The 24,578-nt window shown below is 46.7% G+C and overlaps 1 protein-coding gene and 1 long non-coding RNA gene across 2 annotated transcripts in view; one reads left to right on the forward strand and one right to left on the reverse strand.

The window, feature by feature from the left end:
* Positions 1 to 4,560: 4,560 nt before the first annotated feature.
* On the reverse strand, positions 4,561 to 24,213 carry LOC134353949 (uncharacterized). Its single transcript, XR_010019701.1, has 3 exons — positions 24,057 to 24,213; positions 9,248 to 9,381; positions 4,561 to 4,608 (listed from the first exon to the last, which is right to left on the reverse strand). It is a non-coding gene; the product is annotated as an uncharacterized LOC134353949 (long non-coding RNA).
* The window catches only part of syt3 (synaptotagmin III), a 146,292-nt gene continuing 145,624 nt past the window's right edge, over positions 23,911 to 24,578 (forward strand). The window contains exon 1 of the mRNA XM_063062532.1: positions 23,911 to 24,048. The gene's annotated coding sequence lies outside the window, so the exon portion shown is untranslated. The remainder of the gene's footprint in view (positions 24,049 to 24,578) is intronic.

Below are 24,578 nucleotides of genomic sequence, written 5' to 3' on the forward strand. Positions count from 1 at the left end.
TCTCATTAAAACCACTCCTCCTTCACATTAAAACCACTCCTCCCTCCCCACAACCGCCTCATTAAAACCCCTCCTGCCTCCCCACTACTGCCTCTCTCATTAAAACCACTCCTGCCTCCCCACGCGATCACCCCCACAACACAACACCCCTCCTCCCTCCACATTACGTTCCTCCATACCACAACCCCCTCCCTCTTCACACCTCCACATCCCTCCCCACAACCCCCTCCTGCCCTACAACCTCACACTGATGATGAGATATCTACACCATCGGCGTGTGAGTGAGGAGATGTTGAAAGGCCTGCTTTTTGTGTGTGTGTGTGTGTACCATGTGAAATATTGAGCACTCCCAGGATTAAAAGCAGGAAGCGCTTGCCACATTTGGCAGGTCAGGCAGCGTCTGTGGAGAGAGGAACAGAGTTGGGGACCACGATACCATAGCAGATAGCGTGACACTGTTACAGCTCAAGGCGTCAGAGCTCAGAGTTCAATTCCAGCACTGTCTGTAAGGAGTCTCTATACATCCTCTCCATGGAAAGCATGGGTTTTTCCAGGATGTCCGGCTTCCTCCAAAGACGGACCGGGTAGGTTAGTTCATTACGGTAAAAATTGTGTCCTGATGACGTTAGGGTAATTAGAGTTGCTGGAATGGTGTGGCTCGGTGGGTTGGAAGGGACTACTCCACACTTTAAATAAGTAAATCAAGTTAAGGACGCTTTCTTGGCCTGAGTTACTGCTTGTCTCTCCACAGACGCTGATCAGCTTAGCTTTATTTCTCACATGTGCAGCGAAATCTGGCCTGTTGAGTGTCTGTTGCTTCAGTGGTTTAGTTTTGCATTAATGCATCTCGAAGGGACTCACATTCTCTCACGGGCAGACAGTAACTGCTGGCCTTGGTTGTACTGCCAAGATCCGGAAAATTGATCAGATAAGAAATAAGTTAATTGAACAAAAGGGTACAGGTCAGATACAGAGATAGAGGTCTTTAGACCCACCATTCCTGTGTTCGTCCATCGTCAACACTGATGGTGTCGAGACTAGCGTATGGTTTGGATTTAAGTGAAGGAGAGTTGCACAGCGTCAGCCTCACTCTCTCTTCCCAATTCCCATCTGGATCCAGTGGCAAGACAGAATTGAGATGGCTGGAGATAAGACTAGGCGCAGTGGATGACCAGGATGTCTTCTGTGTCTTGTCCTGCTCTACACGTTCCAATGCGCTTGCAAAGACCGCCTTCTTGACCGTTGGACCTTCCATTGGTCTTGTCCGCTCAATCTGCCAGAGTCTGTCTTCACGTGCTGGGATAGACAACTCCCTATCTCACCGAGGGTTTGAGACCCATTGGCTACCCTCACCTGGTTTAGCCGGCTTGTCGAAGCCGTTGCCCGGGGTGTGGCCGCTGTCGCATGCAAACAGCTACGGGGAGCCACAGGTGAGAGCTGAGTGCCAGGTGGGGACCAAAGGTGGACAAACCGCCTTGAAAAGGGCGCGACATGTTCCCCCACCAGAGGTGCTACCCCTCCCTAACACCCCATACGCCATCATCCCTGTACTGACCATTAAAAAGCATCTACCTTTACATTGGTTTATATCCTTCCACTGGATCCTAAAGGTTGTGATAGCTGGGAGTGGTAATGGGGACAAACTCAATGACGTGCATCTCAAATAGCCTCAGAGAACCAAATGACTCACTTTCAAGGACTCTCCATTCCACGTTCTCGACATTTACTGCTTAATTACGTCTTTCTGTTTGTATTTGCACCGTTTGTTGTCTTTTGCACACTGGTTGAAGGCCCAAGTTGGTGAGGTTTTTCATTGATTCTGTTATGCCTTATTAAGTATGCCCACAAGAAAATGTATCTCAGGGTTGTATATATGTACCTGGGTACATATCTGCAGAATTCCTGTTGTTTACCTGGGTAATAAAGTTGTTTTGCTTCGGGCAGATGGGGCCCGTCTAGGAGAAGGAAAGCTCTGACCTCACCCCGCCACTGCCTTGCGGCCAAAGCCACTCATGGGGAAGGTTTCCGGAGTAAACCCCGAGAGAAAAATCAGGTACTGGGGACCCTAAGGCAGTTGTATGCTGAGTTCGACACTGACTGGCAACTCCTGGTGCCAAACTGTATCGATCTCTGCCATTGCTTTGGATCCGTCGGCTGAGTGGAGAGAGGGGAGCCTGCTGTGCGTACTGTCTGTCAGAGTTTGTACGTTCTCCCTGTGACTGTGTGAGCTTTCCTCCTGAGTTCTGGCTTAATCCAACGTTCCAAGCGTGTCCCACCACCAGTGCAGGTGGACAATAATGTGCAAGGTCCAAAATCAGGTAGACTGAAAGATAGGTTTTACCATTCAAGTGTCTTAATACAGTGGGATAGAAGTTCTTCTTCAGCCTGGTGGCACATGCTTCAAGCTCCTGCATAAATATCAATCACTGTAATAGAAAGAAACTTGTTGCTCATGAATTCCAATAAAGAACAAGGTATAAACTAAGGCCATAAGACATATACGTAATATCCGCATTCCAGTTCACGGTCCAGTTCATAGTTCCTTATTCCAGGTTTTCCGGTTTTCCCTTTTTCTGTTGTGTGACAATAGACAATAGACAATAGGTGCAGGAGTAGGCCATTCAGCCCTTCGAGCCAGCACCACCATTCACTGTGATCATGGCTGATCATCCACAATTAGTATCCTTTTCCTGCCTTCTCCCCATATCCCTTCACTCCGCTATCTTTAAGAGCTCTATCTAACTCTTTCTTGAAAGAATCCAGAGAATTGGCCTCCACTGCCTTCTGAGGCAGAGCATTCCACAGATCCACAACCCTCTGTGTGGATAAGTTTTTCCTCAACTCTGTTCTAAATTGTCTACCCCTTATTCTTAAACTGTGGCCTCTGGTTCTGGACTCCCCCAACATTGAGAACATGTTTCCTGCCTCTAGAGTGTCCAATCCCTTAATAATCTGATATGTTTCAATCAGATCCCCTCTCCTCCTTCTAAATTCCAGTGTATACAACCCCAGTCGCTCCAATCTTCAACATATGACAGTCCCGCCATCCCGGGTGTTCTAATTGAGGCATCTGGTTCCCATTTTGGGCTGACTACATAAGTAGCTCCTTGGTTCAGCTTCATTTGCTGGACTGTTCCCTTCCCTTCACCTTTCTGCTGAAGCCTTGCCTACAACCTCTGCCTGAAGCCCTGGCCTGCAACCTCGTCCTGTCCTTGTGCCTCGCCCAGCCCAGGAGTACCTCGTTTAGTCCAAGCCACGGCTTTGTGTTCTCGTCCTGTGCAGGTGTTCCTCGTCCAGGTCCAGCTTTCCTAGCCAAGTCCTAGCCCAAGTCTGTGTCCTGTCATGTCCCTAACTCCAGTCCTAGTCCTATTCCCAGTACTTCAGTATCTGTGTCTTGCGTTTGGGCCTGCTCCCAGTGCCCCCATTGTGACACTAATAGTGATGGAGGGAGGAATTCATCCAGTGTACGCTGCTGTGTATGGGATGTCCAGGGAGGGGTAGCATCTCTGGTGTCTTGTTCATTCTTGGGGAGCTCACTCACTTTTGGTCTAGCTCACACTTGGCTCTCACCTGTGGCTCCAGGTAGGTGTTTGCATGCGGCCGCGGCCTCACCCTGGTACACTGCTTCAACAGGCGGATTAAACCAGTTGAGGGTAGCCGGCAGCCCTATATCCCAGTGAAATAGGGACATGCCTGTCCTCGCATGTGAAATCAATTCCAGCAGGCTGGGTGGATGGGATCAGCAGTGAGATCCAAGAGCCGAGAAGGCGGTTCTGCAAAGCTTTGTGGAGGACAAAGGGCATGACAAGGCGCAGAGGTCATGGTTATCCCCTGCAACCAAGGAAGACCCCAGTTTGTGACGACTACTTGTACCACCAGCCTCTGACTTCCAAGACTGAGAGAGTGCAACTGTCCCAAAGCAACTTTGAACTTCTCCGGCACAGGTTAACACCTCATCATCAGCGACGATGGACAACCAACACGCTGCTGCGTTCTTCTGATTGACTGTAAATTTATAACATTAGTGCAGACACCTAGTGCAGATAATTGACTCAGTCAGGGTCTATCCGAACCAGAAACCCTGGAGGAACAGCTCCGTGCGAGCAGCTCTTCCCGCGCCACACAGCTTGCGGTGCCGGTAACCAAGAGGAACTCAAAGAAATGCAGCTACTATCTGCGCAAAGTTATCAAGGCAGCAAAACGACAATACAGGGACAAGATCCAGACACAACGTTCCACCAACAACACACGCAGCTTATGGCAAGGCCTGCACACCATCACAGACTTCAAAGCCAAACGCAGTGGAGTTTCTAACATCACTGTCTCTCTCCCAGATGAGCTAAATGTTTTTTTTAATATGTTCGGTTCAATGTCGCCAACAGTGAGCCGCTGAAATGATCTGCACTTTGGCCATCTCTGAGGCTGAAGTATGCAAGTGTTTCCAATGAGTGGACAGTCACAAGGCTGCGGGACCGGGCGGCATCCCAGGGCGGGTACTCAGGATCTGCGCGGCACAACCGGCAGGTGTGTTTACAGATATTTTTAGTCTCTCCCTCTCCCAGTGTAGAGTGCCCTCCTGCTTCAAAACGTCCACCATTGTCCCTGTACCTAAAAAGACCAAGGTAACATGTCTGAATGACTGGCGTCCTGTCGCACTCATCTCAATAATAAGCAAATGCTTTGAGAGGCTGGACAAGGACTACATCTTCAGCTTGCTACCACCCACACTGGACTCTACAATTCACCTACCGACATAACCGAACAACAGATGATGCAACAGCCACAGCTGTACACACCGTCCCCACACATCTGGAGAAGCATGCTTATGTGAGAATGCTGTTCCTGACTACAGTACAGCATTCAACACCATAATTCCCTCCAGGCTCGACAAGAAGCTCAGAGACCTTGGCCTTGGCCCTGCCTTGTGTAGATGGATCCTGGACTTCCTGTCAGATCGCCTGCAGGTGGTAAGAGTGGGCTCCCTCACCCCTGCGCCTCAGGGCTGTGTCCCAAGCCTCCTCCTTTACTCTCTGTATACCCATGACTGTGTCGCCACCCACAGCTCCAATCTGCTAATTAAATTTGCTGCATTAATTGGCCTAATCTCAAATAATAATGAGGCAACCTACAGAGAAGAAGTCATCACCCTGACACAGTGGTGTCAAGAAAACAACCTCAATGTTGCAAAAACAAAGGAGCTGGTTGTGGATTACAGGAGGATTGGAGACAGGCTAACGCCTATTGACATCAATGGATCTGGGGATAAGAGGGTGAACAGCTTTAAATTCCTGGGCTTACACATCACCAAGGATCTCACGTGGTCTGTATCTACCGGTTGTGTGGTGAAAAAAGCACAAAAACCCCTCTTTCAGCTCAGATGTTGAAGAAGTTTGGTGTGGGCCCCCAAATCCTAAAAACTTTTTACAGGGGCACAATTGAGAGCATCCTGACTGGCTGCATCACTGCCTGGTATGGGAACTGTACTTCCCTCAATTGCAGTATTCTGCAGAGAGTGGTGCGGACAGCCCAGCACATCTGTAGATATGAACTTCCCACTCAGTACATTTACAAAGACAGGTGCGTAAAAAGGGCCCGAAGGATCATTGGAGACCCGAGTCACCCCAACCACAACTGTTCCAGCTGCTACCATCTGGGAAACAGTACCGCAGCATAAAAGCCAGGACCAACAGGCTCCAGGACAGCTTCTTCCACCAGTCCATCAGACTGATTAACTCATGCTGACACAACTGTATTTCTATTTCTATGTTATTTTGACTGTCCTGTTATACATACTATTTATTATAAATTACTATAAATTGCACATTGCACATTTAGATGGAGATATAAAGATTTTTACTCCTCATGTACATGAAGGATGTAAGTAATAAAGACAATTCAATTCAATTCATGCAATGCTTCAGATGCTTGCAACCTCTAAATCTTCATTGTTATTGTGACATTCAAGGTGATTGTCAATATCTTCAAATTCTTCATAGTTCCAAACTTGTTGAAGTAGTGAAATTGTTTCATTTTCACTCCCAGCCATTTCTGGCATCTCCAAGCCTGAATGCTTGAAACCACCGTGAGCAAAACGGTTCGAAATTATCTTACTGCATATTTTTCACCAACTATTAGTGACGAAAATCACTGCTTTTTGAACACAAACACACACAACTAATGCTATTTAAAAACTGTTAGCTCCAAGCACGGCATAGAGTCTAAGGTCCATGCAAGTTTACGCAACTGATACTGGTTAGAAACTGTTTGGCAATGGTCTCATGCCCCAATTAAACTCCATAGTGTTCCAGATAAACACAGGGAATCCCAACTATTTTCTCAATTAGTTTTTGTTCTTTAACAATTGCCCCAAAAAAGCAGCTGCCCCAACTAACTGATAGCCCAATTAATCATGATCTACAGTCTGGTGGAGGTGGATATGATAGGGTCTTTTAAGAGACTCCTGGATAGGCACATGGAGGTTAGGAAGACAGAAGGCTATGCATAACCCTAGGTAATTTCTAAAGTAAGTACATGTTCGGCGAAGCATTGTGGGCTGAGGGGCCTGTATTGTGCTGTAGGTTTTTTATGTTTCTATGTTCTATGTTATCGTAAATGTCATCAAATAGTAACTTTAGATTCATTTTCTTACAGGCAATCACAGTAGAACAAAGAAATACAAAAGAGTCAATGAAAAGAAGCTACAGTCAACCAAAGACTGACAAAGAACCAATGTGTAAAAGGAGGGAACTGTACAAATGAATAATAATAGGCATCCATTAGACTTGTGAGACCATGGATTTGCACCTTGGAAGGTTTCCAGGGTGCAGGCCTGGGCAAGGTTTTGTGGAAGACCAGCAGTTGCCCATGCTGCAAGTCTCCCCTCTCCACGCTACTGATGTTGTCCAAGGGAAGGGCACTAGGGCCGATACAGCTTGTCACCAGTGTCGTCGTAGAGCAATGCGTGGTTAAGTGCCTTGCTCAAGGACACACACGCTGCCTCAGCTGAGGCTCGAACTAGTGACCTTCAGATCACTAGACTGACACCTTAACCACTTGGCCACGCACCAACGCACAAATGAATAATAACAATAATATTAATAACAATGCAGGTTGAGCCCCCCTTATCCAAAATGCTTGCGGCCAGAAGAGTTTCAGATTTTGGAATATTGGCATCTATGTAATGAGATAGCTTGGGGATTGGACCCAAGTCCAAACACAAAAAACTTCTGTATTACAGATACAGCCTCTGCATACACCCTTATTTATAGTATATTGATGTATTGTACTGTATAAAACAACACGTTTCATGAAATAATGTCGGTGAGAATAAACCTGATTCTGACTCTGACAACAGATGAAGCTTCTTATTTCCCCTCCAAAGGGGTAAGTCGGGGAGTGGAGAGGTAGAAACCCCCTCACACTGCATGGACAAGAGAATATGGCAGATAGGGCCCAGCAAGGAGACTACCCGGGCAATGCTGTTGACCAACCAGGGTAAAATCCTGTCAAATTTTACTAACTCTTATGTTATTCTTTTATCAATATATAAAGAGTTGACATAATATCATTAAAGTCATTATCTTTAATGTTACACAGCATGGAAGCAGGCAGCCCATCACATCCATGCAGATTATCAAGCACCCATTTACAATAATCCTACACTGATCCCATTACTGACTAACCTCCTCCCCCTACGTTCCCAATGTACACACCAGGGACAATTTACAGCGGCCAAGTAATCCACCTTGCACACCTTGAGGATGTGGGAGGGAACCACAATGCCCCCTGGTGGGTGGGGGGTGAAATCACTGCTGTCACAGGGAGAACGTGCAAACTCTACACAGTCAGCACCTGAGGTCGGGATTGAACCTGGGTCTCCAAATCTCTGAGACAATATTGAATTGAATTCTTTGTTTCTTACATCCTTCACATACATGAGGAGTAAAAATCATCATGTTACGTCTCCATCTAAATGTGCGATGTGTCATTGAAAGTGGGCATGCAGGTACAGCAGGCGGTGAAAAAGGCGAATGGTATGCTGGCATTTATAGCGAGAGGATTCGAGTACAGGAACAGGGAGGTACTACTGCAGTTGTACAAGGCCTTGGTGAGACCACACCTGGAGTATTGTGTGCAGTTTTGGTCCCCTAATCTGAGGAAAGACATCTTTGCCATAGAGGGAGTACAAAGAAGGTTCACCAGATTGATTCCTGGGATGGCAGGACTTTCATATGAAGAAAGACTGGATGAACTGGGCTTGTACTCGTTGGAATTTAGAAGATTGAGGGGGGATCTGATTGAAACGTATAAGATCCTAAAGGGATTGGACAGGCTAGATGCAGGAAGATTGTTCCCGATGTTGGGGAAGTCCAGAACGAGGGGTCACAGTTTGAGGATAGGGGGGAAGCCTTTTAGGACCGAGATTAGGAAAAACTTCTTCACACAGAGAGTGGTGAATCTGTGGAATTCTCTGCCACAGCAAACTGTTGAGGCCAGTTCATTGGCTATGTTTAAGAGGGAGTTAGATATGGCCCTTGTGGCTACAGGGGTCAGGGGGTATGGAGGGAAGGCTGGGGCGGGGTTCTGAGTTGGATGATCAGCCATGATGATAATAAATGGCGGTGCAGGCTCGAAGGGCCGAATGGCCTACTCCTGCACCTATTTTCTATGTTTCTATGTTTCTATAGTAATTTATATTAAATAGAAAAGCCAGTGTAATATAGAATACACTCAAATCAGTGGTCCATTAGTTCTTCAGTCTGACGGCCTGGTGGAAGAAGCTGTCCCTGTTGGTCCTGGCTTTTATGCTGCAGTACTGCTTCCCGCCGCATCATGTCATCCTGAAGGTCAAGTGTGCATGGGGTTGAGAGTGTTTACGGGCGGCTGTGTGTTGGGTTACGTGGTCATACACATTCAGACTTTGGGAATACTTACGGGTGGCTGCCTTCAAGATGTTAATGCTGGGAAACGTTTAACAGTTTAAAGTTGGGTGTTTCAGGTTCAAAGAAAACCACTTCTCTGAGTGTATTAGCTTATTGACTGACTCTGCCAATTTCTAGACCAGTGGGAATTTGGTTTGATGTTCTATGAGTGACTTCATCAATTATTCAGGACACGAGAACTACTAGCCATTAGGTTCCTGAACCAGCCTGGATAATTTCACTACCTCAACACTGAACTGATTCCACAACCCAATGGCACACTTTCAACAACCTTGCAACTCATGTTCTCAGTATTATTTACTTACCATTTATTATTATTATTATTATTTGTTTTTCTGTATTTGCGCCATTTGCCTTCTTTTCCACATTAGTTTTTTCTCAGTCTTTATCTGTAGTTTTCCATTGACTCTACTGCATTTCTTTGTTCTACTGTGAATGCCTGCAAGAAAATGAATCTTTAGTATATGGTGATATATACATACTTTGAAAATAAATTTACTTGGAATTTGAAACTGGACCTGCAGATTGTGGGAGTGTCCATGTCAGAGTCTGTGTCATAGTGCATGGTTTTCCCACTAGAAACAAGCTTACTTCCTCAACCTCCAGCAGCTTTTGGGCCTTAGAACGATGCAGTTCTGAGGGGGTCTGGCGTCAGAACAATACTTAACATAGTTACTGCCAGACCTTGGGCAGCCTTAGACTTATAGAGCACTATAGTACCGAAGCAGGGCTTTCGGCCCATCTGTCTATGCTAAACTCTAATTCTGCCTAGTCTCATCAATCCGTACCTGGATCATAGCCCTCCATATCCTTTCCACTCATATCCAAACTTCCTATCAAAATATGGATAATCCCAAGTTGAATTATCCGATACAAACTTCTCTTAGGTGTTGCGGTTGAACCCACATCTACCACTTCTGAGTGGGGTCAGAATCCGGTTTAATACTGTATGTCATGAAAGTTGTTGTCTTGTGGCAGCAGTACGGTGCAATACATTAAAAATACAATCAATTACTCTAAGAAATATATATTAAAATTGAATTAGAAAGTAGTGCAAAATAGAGAAAAAACAGTGAGATAGTGTTCATGGGTAGGTTAGCTGTCTGTTCAGAAATCTGATGATGGAGGGGAAGACCCTGTTCCTAAAACATTGAGTGCATGTTTTCAAGCTCCTGTACTTTGTCCCTGATGAGAAGAGGACATGTTGTGGGTGATGGGGGTCCTTAACGATGGATGCTGCCTCTTCGAGGCATCACCTTTTGAAGATGTCCATGATGCTGAGTCATTGCTTTGAGATGCTTTAAACTGGTGACTGGTGGTAATAACTATTATTTATTAATTATTATTTGATTTGATTTTTTTAAATACTTGCGCAGTTTACATTCTTTTGCAAATTGGTTGGTTGTCTTTGCTTGTGTGGAGTTTTTCACTCATTCTATTGTGTTTCTTTGTATGCCCACAAGAAAATGAATCTCAGGGTCGTGCATGCTGAAAATTTCTGCACGTTCTTTGATAATAAATTTACTTTGCACTTTGAGTTGGTGCTGCTGCTCCACGAGAGAAGTGAATGGGATCAGTGCACAGCCGTGGAAGTTTGTTGAACAGTGTAACCCTCAGTTTCGGCCGGCGCCATTAGTCTAGGGGACGACAATCTCCAGCCCCGCCAAGCTTGTGAAATCTCGTTTGTGTGGATGCTGTGTGATGTGTTGCCTGGTTACAAATCCGTACCACCAAATATTCAGACGGTACACCATATGCAATTAAACGCTTGAGCTTTATAATTCTCAATATAGGCAGGAGGAGAAGATGGTGGCGTGCCTGCGTGTGCGCAGCCCTCCGGTGAAAAATGATATCGTATCTGTTAAATAGGGGCTGTGGACAATTCTGATTTGATGGAGAATGGGCATGAAAGCACAAAGGAACATCTGGAGAAATTTCTGAAACGCCCGTTCGCTGCTGTCATTACTGTGTGGTCGGGAATCTTTTGGAGGGTAGGCCTCAAAATCCCCGGCCTTGCCTGCTATTGGCGACCGAAAAGGAGGTCGAATCGTTCGGACAGAGATGGCGCTCAGTACTCGGTGTCGTAGAGCTAATCAGCGCTCGAAGTTTTCGGATGACTGAGAGTCGGATTGTGGTCGGCATGGCAGGGAGAGTTTTTCTTCCTTCTCCCGTCTGCGTGAGATGTGGGACATTTGAGAAACTTTGAACTTTACTGTGCTCATGGACTTCTTCATCAAGTTATGGTATTGTTACACTGTTTGTAACTATATGTTATAATTTATGTGGCTTTGTCAGTTTTTTTCAGTCTTGGTCTGTCCTGTGTTTTGTGATATCACACTGGAGGAAATAATGTATCATTTCTTAATGCGTGCATTACTAAATGACAATAAAAGAGGACTACGTGTCTTCATAATCTAAAAAAAATTGACTACAGGGTGAGTAAAGGAAACAACAAGAGAAAGGGCCCATTTTAATGAAACAGTGTAATGAGCACGTTGGAGCTCACGGTTTTCCATCCATTCATTCCCCATCAACTTCCTCCGAGTGTTGTCAACTCCCGGACCCTCATTTCACGTCCACTCCATCTTGTAGTCTACCAGCTCTCTGCATTCGCGCCTTTTCTCTTCATCTCTCACTGACAAAAGACTGTGAACATCTCCTTTCAGGCACACAAGAAAGAAACAACACTCCCCCTCACTGGATGGCGTATATTCCAAAGCCCCTGTTATTTCTAATCATAACCCAAACATGATACTACAGAGAAACCATTACCTTAGCAGTGGAACCTTTCCCAGGGGGTTACAATGGTGAAGTGGGAACTGAATCTGGAGTTATAGAGTCATACAGTATGGCAACAGGCCCTTCAGCCCATCTGGTCCATGCCAGTCAAGCTGCTTCATCCAAATTAGTTCCATATACCGTGCATCTAAGCCATATCCTTTAACTATATCTTCTTAAATTTCTTCTAACTTTTACATTATTTTTCTTTTAAATCCGTGTATCTGTCTTTTTTAAATTTAAATTTTCTTTTTAATGTTGTTACTTTGGCTGCTTCAACCACTTCCTCTGGCAGCCCCTTCCATGCACTGATCACCCTCTAGGTGAAAATGTTGCCTCCCTGAGTTCTCTGAACTCTCCCCTTTTATCTTAACCCTGTGTCCTCCAGTTCCTGATATCCCAGCCCAGAGAAAAAGACTGTGCATTCACCCTGTATATACCCCTCATGAGAAAGTCATAGAACAAACACAGCAGCACAGAAGGAGGCTCTTCAGCCCATCTAGTCTATTCTGAACTATTAATTTGCCTAGTCCCATCGACCTGTACCTGGATCCCACATCCCATCTATGTATCTATCCAAATGTTGTGATCAAACCCATGTCTACCACTTCTGGTTGAAGTTTGTTGCACACTCTCACCACTCTTTGAATGAAGAAGTTTCCCCTCATCTTCTCCCTAAACATTTCACCTTTCACCCTTAACTCATGACCTCCAGTTCTAGTCTCACCCAACCTCAGTGGGAAAAAAATCCACTAGCTTTCAGCTTATCTGTATCCTTTATAATTTTGTATACCTCTATCAAACTTCCCCTCATTCTCCTATGTTCTGGTAAATAAAGTCTTAACTTATTTAACCTTTCCCTATTACTCAGGTCCTCAAATCCTGACATCATTCTTGTCAAGTTTCTCTGCGCTCTTTCAATCTTATTGACAGTTTTCCAGTAGGTAGGTGGCCAAAACTCCACATAATGCTCCAAATTTGACTTCACCAATGTCTTAACTCCAAGATAACATCACAACTGTACTCAGTACTTTGATTTATGAAGACCAATGCGCCAAAAGCTTTCTTTACGACCCTGTGATTCCATTTTCAAAGATTTATGGATCTGTATTCCCAAATTCCTCTTTTCCACCACACTCCTCAGTTTCTTACTGCTCACCATGTAATTCCTACCTGATTTGTCTTCCCAAAGTGTAACACCTCACACTTGTCTGCATTAAATTCTATCTGACATTTGTCAGCTCATTTTTCCAGCTGGTCTAGATCCCACTGCAAGCTCAGATAGTCGTCTTTGATGTTCACTACACCCTCAATCTTGGTGTCTTCCGCAAATCTGCTGATTCAGTTAACCACATTATCATCTACGTCATTGCTATAGACGACAAACCACAAAGGATCCAGCACTGATCCCTGCTGCTCTAGTTGGAGAGGGAACCAGCTACTACCTTTATCTGGCTTCTCCCACAAAGCCTTTGTCTAATCCAATTTACTATCTCATCGTCGATGCCAAGTGATGGAACCTTCTTGACCAAACTCCATGCGGGACCTTGTGAAAGGCCTTGCTAAGGTCCATGCAGACAACATCCACTGCCTTTCTTTCATCAACTTTCTGAATAACCTCTTGAAAAACTTTTTAAAATTGGTTAGACCCAAAGCCAGGTTGTCTATCCCTAATTAATCCCTATCTGTCCAAATACCTATTGTATACATCTGGACCTTTAGAGTACCTCCAATAACTTACCTACTACTGATATCAGGCTCACTGGCCTATTATTTCCTGGTTTATTCTTAGAACCTTTCTTAAACAACAGAACAACATTAGCTATCTTCCAGTCCTATGGAACCTCAACTGTGCACCTGCGGCTAAGGAAATTTTAAATATCTCTTTTAGGGCCCCTGCAATTTCTGCACTAGACTCTCACAGTGTCCGAAAGAATACCTTGCCAGGCCCTGGGGATTTATCCTTCCTAATTTGCCTCAAGACAGCAAACACCTCCTCCTCTGTAATCTATATACAGTTCACGAGCTTTCTGCTGCTTTGCCTCACTTCTATAGATTCTGTGTCCATCTCCTGAGTAACTACAGATGAAAAACCTCCATTTAAGATCTCGCCCATCTCCTTCATCTCCATGCATAGGTAACCACTCTGATCATCCAGAGGACCAATTTTGTCCTTTGATAATCTGTTTGCTTAATATATCTGTAGACCCCCTTGGGATTCTCCTTCACCTTGTTTGCCAGGGCAACCTCATGCCTTCTTTTAGCCCTCCTGATTTCATTCTCAAGTGTTCTCTTGCATTTCTGATACTCCTCAAGTACCTCATCTGCCCCTTCCTGCCTAAACCTGCTACGTACCTTCTTCTTCTTAACCAGGACCTCAATATCGCTTAAAAACCAAGGTTCCCTAAATCGTTATCCTTGTCTTTTATTTTGCCAAGGACAGGCAAAATTGGCGGGAGGAGAGAAAGCAGCGCGCACAGCCCTCCGGTGAAAAATGATATCATATCCGTTAAATAGGGGCTGTGGACAATTCTGATTTGATGGAGACAGCACGGAGGAACACAGAGGAACATCTGGAGAAATTTCTGAAATGCTCATTCGCTGCTGTCGTTACTGCGCGGTAGGGAATCTTCCGGAGGGAAGGCCTCAAAATCCCCGGCTTTGCCTGCTGTTGGCAACCGAGATTGAGGTCGAATCGTTTGGACAGAGATGGCGCTCAGTACTCGGTGTTGGAGAGCTGATTTGGAGGCTCGAAGTTTTCAGATGACTCAGAGACGGATTGTGGTCAGGCATGGCAGGGAGAGTTTTTCTTCCTTCTCCCGTCAGCGTGAGGTGTGGGACATTTGAGAGACTTTGAACTTTTTACTGTGCTCATGGACTTCTTCATCAAGTTATGGTATTGTTGCACTGTTGTAACTATATGTTATAATTATGTGGTTTTGTCAGTTTTTTCAGTCTTGGTCTGTCCTGTGTTTTGTGATATCACACTGGAGGAAATAATGTATCATTTCTTAATGCATGCATTACTAAATGACAATAAAAGAGGACTGCGTGTCTTCATAATCTAAATCGGTACTCTCAAAATTTTATCTTTGAAGGCCTCCTACTCATCAACTACACCTTTGTCAGAAAACAATCTGTCCCAGTCCATGCATGCCAGATTCTTTCTGATACCATCAAATTTGGCCTTTCTCCAACTTAGAATGTCAACACAAGGACTAGATCTATCCATCAGCATAATTATCTGGAAACAATGGCGTTATGATTACTAGATGCAAAGTGTCACTCTGCACAAACTTCTGTCACCTGTTCTGCTTCATTCCCAAATAGATCTAGTATTGCACCTTCTCTAGTTGGGACCTCTATGTACCGACAAGAGACTTTCCCGGACATATTTGACAAACTCTAACTCATCCAGCTATTTCACAGTATGGGATTCCCAGTCAATATATGGAAAGTTAAAATCATCTAATATCACAACCTTGTTTCTTGCAACAGTCTGTGAACTCTCTATAAATTTGCTCCTCTAAATCCCACAGACTGTTGGGTGGTCTATAATATAATCCTATTAATGTGGTCATCCCTTTCTTATTTTTCATTTCCATCTAGTAGATGGGCTCCTCCAAACGACCAGGTGCTGTGTCTTACCGTGGCCGATGTGAGGAGAACCCTATGCGGGGCCAACCCACAGAAGGCTGCTGGACCAGACAATATTCCTGACAGAGTGCTTAGAGGATGTGTAGACCAGCTAGCTGAGATTCTCACTGACATCTTCAACATCTCCCTGAGCAGCTCCGTCGTTCCTACGTGCTTCAAGACTGCCACCATCGTCCCCGTGCCAAAAAAGTCTTCAGTGTCCTGCCTCAACGACTACCATCCCGTTGCACTCACATCCATCATCATGAAGTGTTTCAAGAGGCTCATCATGTGGCACATCAAGACCCTGCTGCCCCCCTCACTGGAACCCCTGCAGTTCACGTACTGTCCCAACCGTTCAACAGACGACACCATTACCATCACCCTCCACCTGGCCCTAACATCTGGACAAAAAAGACACATATGTTCGAATGCTGTTCATAGACTTCAGTTCAGCATTCAACACAATCATTCCTCAGAAACTGATTGGAAAGCTGAGCCTACTGGGCCTGAACACCTCCCTCTGCAACCGGATCCTAGACTTCCTGACTGGGAGACCTCAGTCAGTTCGGATTGGAAGCAGCATCTCCAACACCATCACACTGAGCACAGGGTCCCCCAGGGCTGTGTGTTCAGTCCACTGCTGTTCACTCTGCTGACCCACGACTGTGCTGCAATGCACAGCTCGAACCACATCATCACGTTCGCTGATGACACAACCGTGGTGGGTCTCATCAGCAAAAATGATGAGTCAGCATACAGAGAGGAGGTGCAGAGCCAACAACCTGTCTCTGAATGTGAACAAAACAAAAGAGATGGTTGTTGACTTCAGGAGGACACGGAGCGACCACTCTCTGCTGAACATTGACGACTCCTCCGTAGAGATCATTAAGAGCACCAAATTTCTTGGTGTTCACCTGGCGGAAAATCTCACCTGGTCCTTCAACACCAGCTCCATAGCAAAGAAGGCCCAGCAGCGTCTCTACTTTCTGCGAAGGCTGAGAAAAGTCCATCTCCCACCCCCCCATCCTCACCACATTCTACAGAGGTTGTACTGAGAGCATCCTGAGCAGCTGCATCACTGCCTGGTTCAGAAATTGCACCATCTCGGATTGCAAGACACTGTACCAGCAGTTATGGTCAAAATGACAATAAAAAGTGACTTGACTTGACTTGAGCTCTCCAGTTTATCCTGTCTGAGGACTGCTGAGACATTTTCACTGACTAATAACGCACCCCTCCTCCTTTAATCCCTCCTTCTCTAACATGTCTAAAATATCGAACCCCGAAACATTGAGCTGCTAGTCCTGAAGAAGGGTTTCAGCCTTAAACATTGACTATCCATTCTTTTCCATAGATGCTGCCTGACTTGCTGAGTTCCTCCAACATTTTGTGTGGGTAGCTCTGGATTTCCAGAATCTGCAGAATCTCTTGTGTTTATCAGCTGCCAGCCCTGCCCCTCCTACAAGCAAACCTCACTAATGGTGACAATATCATAATTTCATGTGCTGATCCATGCCCCAAGCTCATCAACCTTTCTTACAATACTCCTTGCATTGAAATATACACAACTCACAGCATTAGTCCCATCATGTTCATCCCTCCTGACTTTGTATGTAAGCTTAACCATCTCTCCCTACACAATTCCATTCTCTGCTCAGGCACTCTAGTTCCCATCCCTTTACAATTTTAGTTTAAAAATCCCCATGCCACACCAGTGAACCTCCCCACAAGGATATTAGCACCCCTCCAGTTTAGGTGCAAAGCATTCCATCTGTACAGGTCCCACCTTCCCGGGAAGAGAGCCCAATGATCCAAAAATCCAAAGCCCTCCCTTGTGCACCATATCCTTAGCCACATGTTAAACTGTATGACCTTCCTATTTCTGAGCTCACTAGCGGGTGACAATACTGAGATCACAACCCAGGAGGCCTTATCCTTTACCTTAGCACCTAACTGCCCGAACTCACTTTGGAGGACCTCATCACTCTTTCTACCCATGCCATTGGGACTGACGTGCACAACGACCTCTGGTTGCTCACTCTGTACTTAGGAGTACTGTGGACTCAATCAGAGATGTCCTGGAACCTGGCACCGGGAGGCAACATGCCATCCAGGAATCTCGTTCTCATTCATGGAATTTCTTGCCTGTTCTCCTAACCAATTAATCCCCTGTCACTACAGCGAGCCTCTTCTCCCCACTTCCCTTCTGAGCTACAGAGCCAAACTCAGTACCCAAGACCTGACCACTGTGCTTTCCCCTGCTAGCTCATCCCTCAAACAGTATCCATAGAAGTATGTCTGTTATTGAGGGGAACAGGTACATGGATACTCTGCTCTGGCTGCTCCTGACACTCACCCAGTTTCCTTGAGTGTAACCTCCTCCCTGTATGTTCTGTCAATCAACACCTTAGCCTCCTGACTGACCAGGAGCTCATCCAACTCTGGCTCCAATTACTTAAGAAGCTACAGCTGGATGCACTTCTTGTCTGGGACAGGGGAGGACTTCCTGCCTTCCCACATCTCACAAAAGGAGCATTCCCCTAACCCGCTTGGCATCTCCCACTGCTCTAACTGTGCAATAAGAGAGAAAGAAAGAAATGAAATGAAAAAAATCTACCTACCCCGTCCGCTTCTCCTCATCGGAGCCTCTACGATCCAAAGCCTGAACTGTCCACTCTAACACTGCTCCGCTCGCACAATGGCCGCTCCGCTCAAGCCTGACGTCTTTTTATTGGCCCTTAACAAGTGCTTAATTATGTACAGTCCGTCTCCGCGGGAACCGCTGCGCGCAGAATGTTCCGACTGCTTCCGTTTCCGACATCTAATCCGTGTTGTTCCAAGGAGGATTTGATCAGAAGCCCTGGGTTCAAGCGCTAAGATTGTGGACTGGTGCGTCTGGCTGTGGACTACAAGCAGGACATGAAGGCGCTTCTCTTCTACAGAAGCAGAACACGCTAACAACCCAGAGAGAGTATTCCATGGGTTTTAAAGATAACTTTATTTGCCCCGTGTATATCGAGACATCAAAGCATATACAATTACGTTTGTGTGGGAGATGTGCTGGGGTAAGTGCCGGCACGCTTCCGGCACCAACCTAGCAAGCTCCAATTCACTAACCGTAAGCAATACGTCTTTGGAATGAGGGAAGAAACCCACGTGGGGCCTACAAGATGGTTGAGGCGGGAATCGAATCCCTGTCACTGGTGCTGTAAAGCGACTGCACTGACTGCTACACCATCGTGCTGCTCCTGAAAACGTTTTGCATGGGTTCCATAAAAAAACTTTTTGTTGAAGGACTTTTTGTCACCGCTAGGTGGTGCCCGAGGAGGGCTCCATCCACAGCGGAGTCGGAATCGAAGTCACAGTTATCATCGCTGACGGGAAATTTGTCAAGAAATTTGTCTTGCGGCAACAGTACAGTGCACTACATAAAAGTCACAATAATTAAATCGATAGATAGATACTACAAATGAGGAATAGAGGGGTAGTATTCATGGGTTCATGGACTGTTCAGATATCTGATGGCAGAGGGGAAGAATCTGTCCCTGAAACGCTGAGTGGAAAACTTTACATCTAACTTGTATACTCCCTGCCCGAGGAGTGCGTGACGAAAAGAAAGCACGGCAACGGCTATATTTCATTCGGAGTTTGAGGAGATTTCGCATGTCAGCACAGACTCTAGCAAATTACCACCGGACCGGTGTACCGTGGAGAGGGAGCACTCTGACTGGTGACATCACAGCCCGGTGCTGAGGCCGCGATGTACAGAGTCGAAAGAGGCCGCAGAGGCTTGTAGACTCAACCAGCTCCTTCACGGGACAAACCTCCCCAGCATCGAGGGCATTCTCAACAGGCAGCGCCCATCTTTAAGGACCATCGCCACCCAAGACATGCCTTCTTCTCGTTTCTACCGTCAAGGAAGAGGTACAGGGGCCCGAAGACCCCCACTCAATGCTGTAGGAATACGTTCTTCCCTTCCACCATCAGATTTCTGAATAGTCAATGAACCGATGAACACTACCTTACTATTCCTATTTTGCTCTATCATCCATCTATCTATCTATCTATCTATCTATCTATCTATCTATCTATCTATCTATCTATCTATCTATCTATCTATCTATCTATCTATCTATCTATCTGTCTGTCTATCTATCTATCTATCTATCTATCTATCTATCTATCTATCTATCTGTCTGTCTGTCTATCTATCTATCTGTCTATCTGTCTATCTATCTATCTGTCTGTCTAACTATCTATCTGTCTGTCTGTCTGCCTATCTATATAAATATCTGTCTGTCTATCTATCTGTCTGTCTGTCTATCTATCCGTTTGTCTGCCTGTCTATCTATCTATCTATCTATCTATCTATCTATCTATCTATCTATCTATCTATCTATCTATCTATCTATCTGTCTGTCTGTCTGTCTAACTATCTATCTGTCTGTCTGTCTGCCTATCTATATAAATATCTGTCCGTCTATCTATCCGTTTGTCTGCCTGTCTATCTATCTATCTATCTATCTATCTATCTATTTAGGTAGTTAGCTAGCAATTTATTCATTGTAACCTATAGTAGTTTTTTTAATATCTTGCACTGTGCAGCTGCCACAGAACAACAAATTTCACAACATATCAGTGATAATAAACGTGATTCTGATTCCGAGAGGGTAGAGGGAGGTTTAACTGGTATCTAACCCTAGTGTCTCCGCCCTGGAAGTGTGTATGGTGCAGAAGGGAGAGAGCTCTCCTCAGAGCCTAACCCATGCTTGTGATTTCTGGAGCAGAGCATGGCGCGACTTCGTCACTTCAGCTGCTATTTGGCTTGTTTCTATTTTCGGTACGCACTCTCGTCCCCACCTCATCATCTGAGCTGCGAAATGAAGTGTGCCGCAACACTCGTCTTTAATAGAAGCGAGGACCAGAGGCGCATTCTTCCTCAGCAAATTCCTCACCACACTCATAAACTCAAGAAATTTTGCAGATGCTGTAAATCCAGAGCAACGCACACAAAATGGCAGAGGAACTCAGCAGGTCCGGCAGCATCCATGGAAATGAATATACAGTCGATGTTTCGGGCCGAGACCTTTCATCAGGACCAGCATTTTGTGTGTGTCCACTCAGTCTCTCGTGTGTCTTACCGCACTTTGTTCATCTGACTGTCACAAGTTCACCCGCTGGTGAATCTTGTGATGCTACTCGCTCGCTTTGTTGTGAATCCAGTAATCTTGCTGAAGTCCTTTCCAAGGGTGTCTCAGACAAGACCCCTTTAAGAGAACACAGCAACTTCCCCTTTAAATGATCCGAGGTTCCCTCCTGACCAGGAGCGCCCTCTGTGGGCTGATCTTGAAGTACAGGTGTGAAGCATCAGACAACTGAGGCATAGGTAACTAGAATGTTTCTCCCGTGGTAGGGGGACTCAACAGCTAGAGAACATAGGCTTGAGGCGAGAGGAAGACGTTTTAAAGGGGATCTGAGGGGTATACTGTTGATATCTGGAACTCGTCCTCAGGGGAGGTGGTGGAATGAGCCTCTTTAGACGCAGAAGGTGGTGGAAGCCATGTCATTGGGTGTATTTAAGGCAGAGGTAGGTAGGTTCTTGGCTGATAAGGGAGTTAAAGGTTACGGGAAGATGGCGGGAGAATGGGGTTGAAAGGTAAATCAGAATGACGGAGCAAACTCAATGGGCTGAATGATTCCGCCCCTGGTACAAGCGCACAATTCATCGAAAGTCACTCCACAGATGGATGGGGCAGTAGGGGAGAAAAAAGCATTTAGCACGCTGCCCTTCGTCAGTCAGGGCACGGAGTACAGGAGCTGGGTCATTATGCTGGAGATGTACAAGTCATTGGTGAGTCCGCACTTGGAGTATAGTGCACAGTTTTGCTCACCTCGTTATAGGGTTAAACTGGAAAGAGTGCAGAAAAGATTTACGAGGTATAAAAGGTCTGAGTTGTAGGGAGAGGTCGGCAGGCTGGGTCTTTATTACCTGGAATGAGAGCCAACTTTATAGAGATGTTTAACATTATGAGGGGTATAGATAAGGTGGACGGTAACTGCCTTTTCCCCGGGGTACCGGAGACCAAAACGAGGACGATAAGTTTAGGGACGGAGGTTCCCAACGTTCACTTATGCCATGGACGAATACCATTAATCAAGGGGTCTGTGGACCCCACGTGGGGACCCCCGGTTTAGAGTAAGAGGGGGAACACTTAAAAGGGACCCGAGGGGCGACTTTTCCATGCAGAGGGCGGTGTGTATATGGAATAGGGTGCCAGAGGAAGTGGTTGGGGCAGGTAGAGTAGTTTCATTAAGAAGTGCTTGGACAAGTACATGGAGGGGTGGGCTTGAAGGGCTATGGGCCAAAAGCAGGAAACTGGATGGGCACCGTGGCTGGCATGGACTGGTTGGGCCGAAGGGCCTGTATCTGTGTTGTATTGTTTTATGACTCTATTTACACTCAGTGGCCGCTTTTAAAAAAATACACCTACATTTGCTTGCTAATGCAAATATCTAATCAGCCTATCCTGTGGCAGCAACTCAATGAATAAAAGCATGCAGACGTGGCCAAGAGGTTCAATTGTTGTTCAGACCAAACATCAGATTGGGGAAGAAATATGATCTCAGGGATTTTGACTGTAGAAAGATTGTTGGTGCCAGACGGGGCGGTTGCAGTATATCAGAAACTGCCGATCTCCTGGAATTTTCACGCACAACAGTCTCTGGGGTGAACAGAGAATGGTGTGAAAAACAAAGAAAAAAATCCAGTGAGCGGCAGTCCTGTGGGCGAAAACACCGTGTTAATGAGAGAGGGCAGAGGAGAATGGCCGGACGGGTTCAAGCTGACTGGAAGGTGACAGTAACTCGAATGGTAAACGCGCTACGCACAGGAGCATTTCTCTACGCACAAACCGAACCTTGAGGTGGATGGGCTACAACAGCAGAAGAGAATGAACATACAGAAATGCACTCAGCTGCCACTTCTGTCGGCACCTCGTGTACCTAATAAAGTGGCCGCCGAGTGTATCTGCAACAGTCTCGATCAGATACTCGCACCGTTCCACATTCGACTGATCATAGACTATGGCTTTGATGTACTTACCCCAGCTGGACTGTTCATGTGGCAGTTAGCCAGGGGATCTGGAGGGAAGGGAATGGACTAAAATGTCTGTAATCTACACTAGAAATAAAAACGGACCTCTCTGTACATGAATAAATGGTAGAACTTACGATATCTCGCTCTGTTGAAAATTGATTCACTAAATCTCATCGGTCTGATGGCCACATTGGGCGGCGGGAGAGATGAAGGGGGTGGGGAGGAGAAGGAGGGGGTGCTGCGGGGACGGGGCGTCTGGATTTGGCCTCAATCTATTTCTGCCCGTGGGGGGTGGGGGTTCGCAGTCGACACCATTAACCCTTTGTCCCGAGGGGAGCGCGCACAGTTACCAGCCACCATCGGGCGGATTTAATTCCGAGCTCACTTGACTTGTGTGAGAGAGGGGAGAGCCCGCCGTGCCCAAGGAGGACACTACCTGATTCAGTCCTACGGCAGCAAGAGAGGCGAGGGCGTAAATCACAGGTCGTGGCAGAATGCCGCGGTGGTAGGTGCATTTAATAGAATGAGACACCTGTCACGGGCATGCGGAGGAGATTTCTGTGTACGGGAATGATGTGAAACACAGGATGGGATTGATAATTAATTGGACGTAAAAACTGTGTGTGTGTGTGTGTGTGTGTGTGTGTGTGTTGTGTGTATGGTGAGCGAGACAGAGGGGAGAATAAAAGGGCACAGGAAGGCGGATGAACAATACATCCGCTTGCAGCCGGTGTCTCCGAGAAACGGACGAGAGACCATCGATCGGGAGGGTTAAAAGGGACGGGTATTACATAGAGACAACGCTACGGCAGAGGAGGGAGGGAGGGAGGGAGAGACAGAGAGAGAGAGAGAGAGAGAGAGAGAGAGAGACGGAGAGGGAGGGAGGGGGAGAAAGAGAGGGAAGGACAGAAAAAGGGGGCGAGGAGAGGACAGGGAGGGAGGGGATAGAAAGGGGCAAGGAGGCGGGGAGGGATTGAGAGGGAGAGGGAGGGGTGAGAAAGAGGGAGAGGAGAGAAAGGAAGAGGGAGGCAGGGGAGAGAGAGGGGAGCGGGAGAGGAGAGGGTGAGGAAAGAAAGGGGAAAGACAGAAAGCAGGAGAGGGGAGAGGAAGGGGAGGGAGGAAGAGAAAGGAGAAGGAGGGGAGGAGAAAGAGAGGGGAGGAGAAAGCGAGAGAGGGAGGAGGGAGAGGGGGGAAGAGAGAGAGAGAGAGAGGAAGGAAGGAGGAGGAGGTATTGGGAGGCTCGTCTGCCAAGAAGCGGTACAGCAGTCGGTTCCGAGGCTCTAGGATCGGGCTGCGTGAAGTGAGAGGGCGGAGAGTCGGTCGGGCGAGCTGCCCGGAATCAGAGGCAGCAGCGGGGGACGAGCAAGGTCTCCGGGCCGGAGACAGCGAGCAGTGGAGGAAAGTTAACGCACCGCCGACTGGGGGATCGACTGTTCCCCGAAGCCCGAGGATCTGTGACCGGGGGGGACCCACACTCCCGGCCCCGTACTGAGGATCCCAGCCCGGCAGCAGCGACTGGAGCCCGGACCCAGGACCAGGGCCATCCTCCCGCCCCGACAGCTGCAGGAACTCCGGCCGGACGTCTAACGGCAGGTATTTACCAGTGCTCCCGCTCCCGTCCGTCCGTCACTGACTCAGCGCCGCGTTCACCGCACTCCCAGCGGCCGGGATCTCGTCTGACAGCCCAGTGCAGTCCGAGCTGGGTACAAGTACCTTTACGTTCAGGTACAGATCTACCCTAGTTGCAGTCGGAAGTGGGTAAAGGTCCAATTCATGTACAGGTATACCCAGAGTACAGTCGGAACGGGTACCATGCTCTTCAGAGTTCCATCCCTTGGATACCGGTCCAGCGCTCATCGCCCACGCTCGGGGTTACAGCAGCCGATCCAGCTGTCCTCTGTTAGGTTTGGGAATTCCTCAACATCCCCCCCCCCCCACCCCTTCCCTTCATACACACGCCCTCTGAAAGCCTCTCCCGCTGGGGCAATTCACCCAGTTCTCGCTGTATCCCTATATCTCTCTCCCATTTTCCATTCCACTATTCTCCTCCTCGATCCCTCTCCCCTTCTATTCCATCCCTTCCCTCTCTTTCTCAATCCCCATGTGCCATTCTCTTTTCGATC

Source organism: Mobula hypostoma, chromosome 11, assembly GCF_963921235.1.
Source record: "Mobula hypostoma chromosome 11, sMobHyp1.1, whole genome shotgun sequence".
Taxonomy (NCBI): domain Eukaryota; kingdom Metazoa; phylum Chordata; class Chondrichthyes; order Myliobatiformes; family Myliobatidae; genus Mobula; species Mobula hypostoma.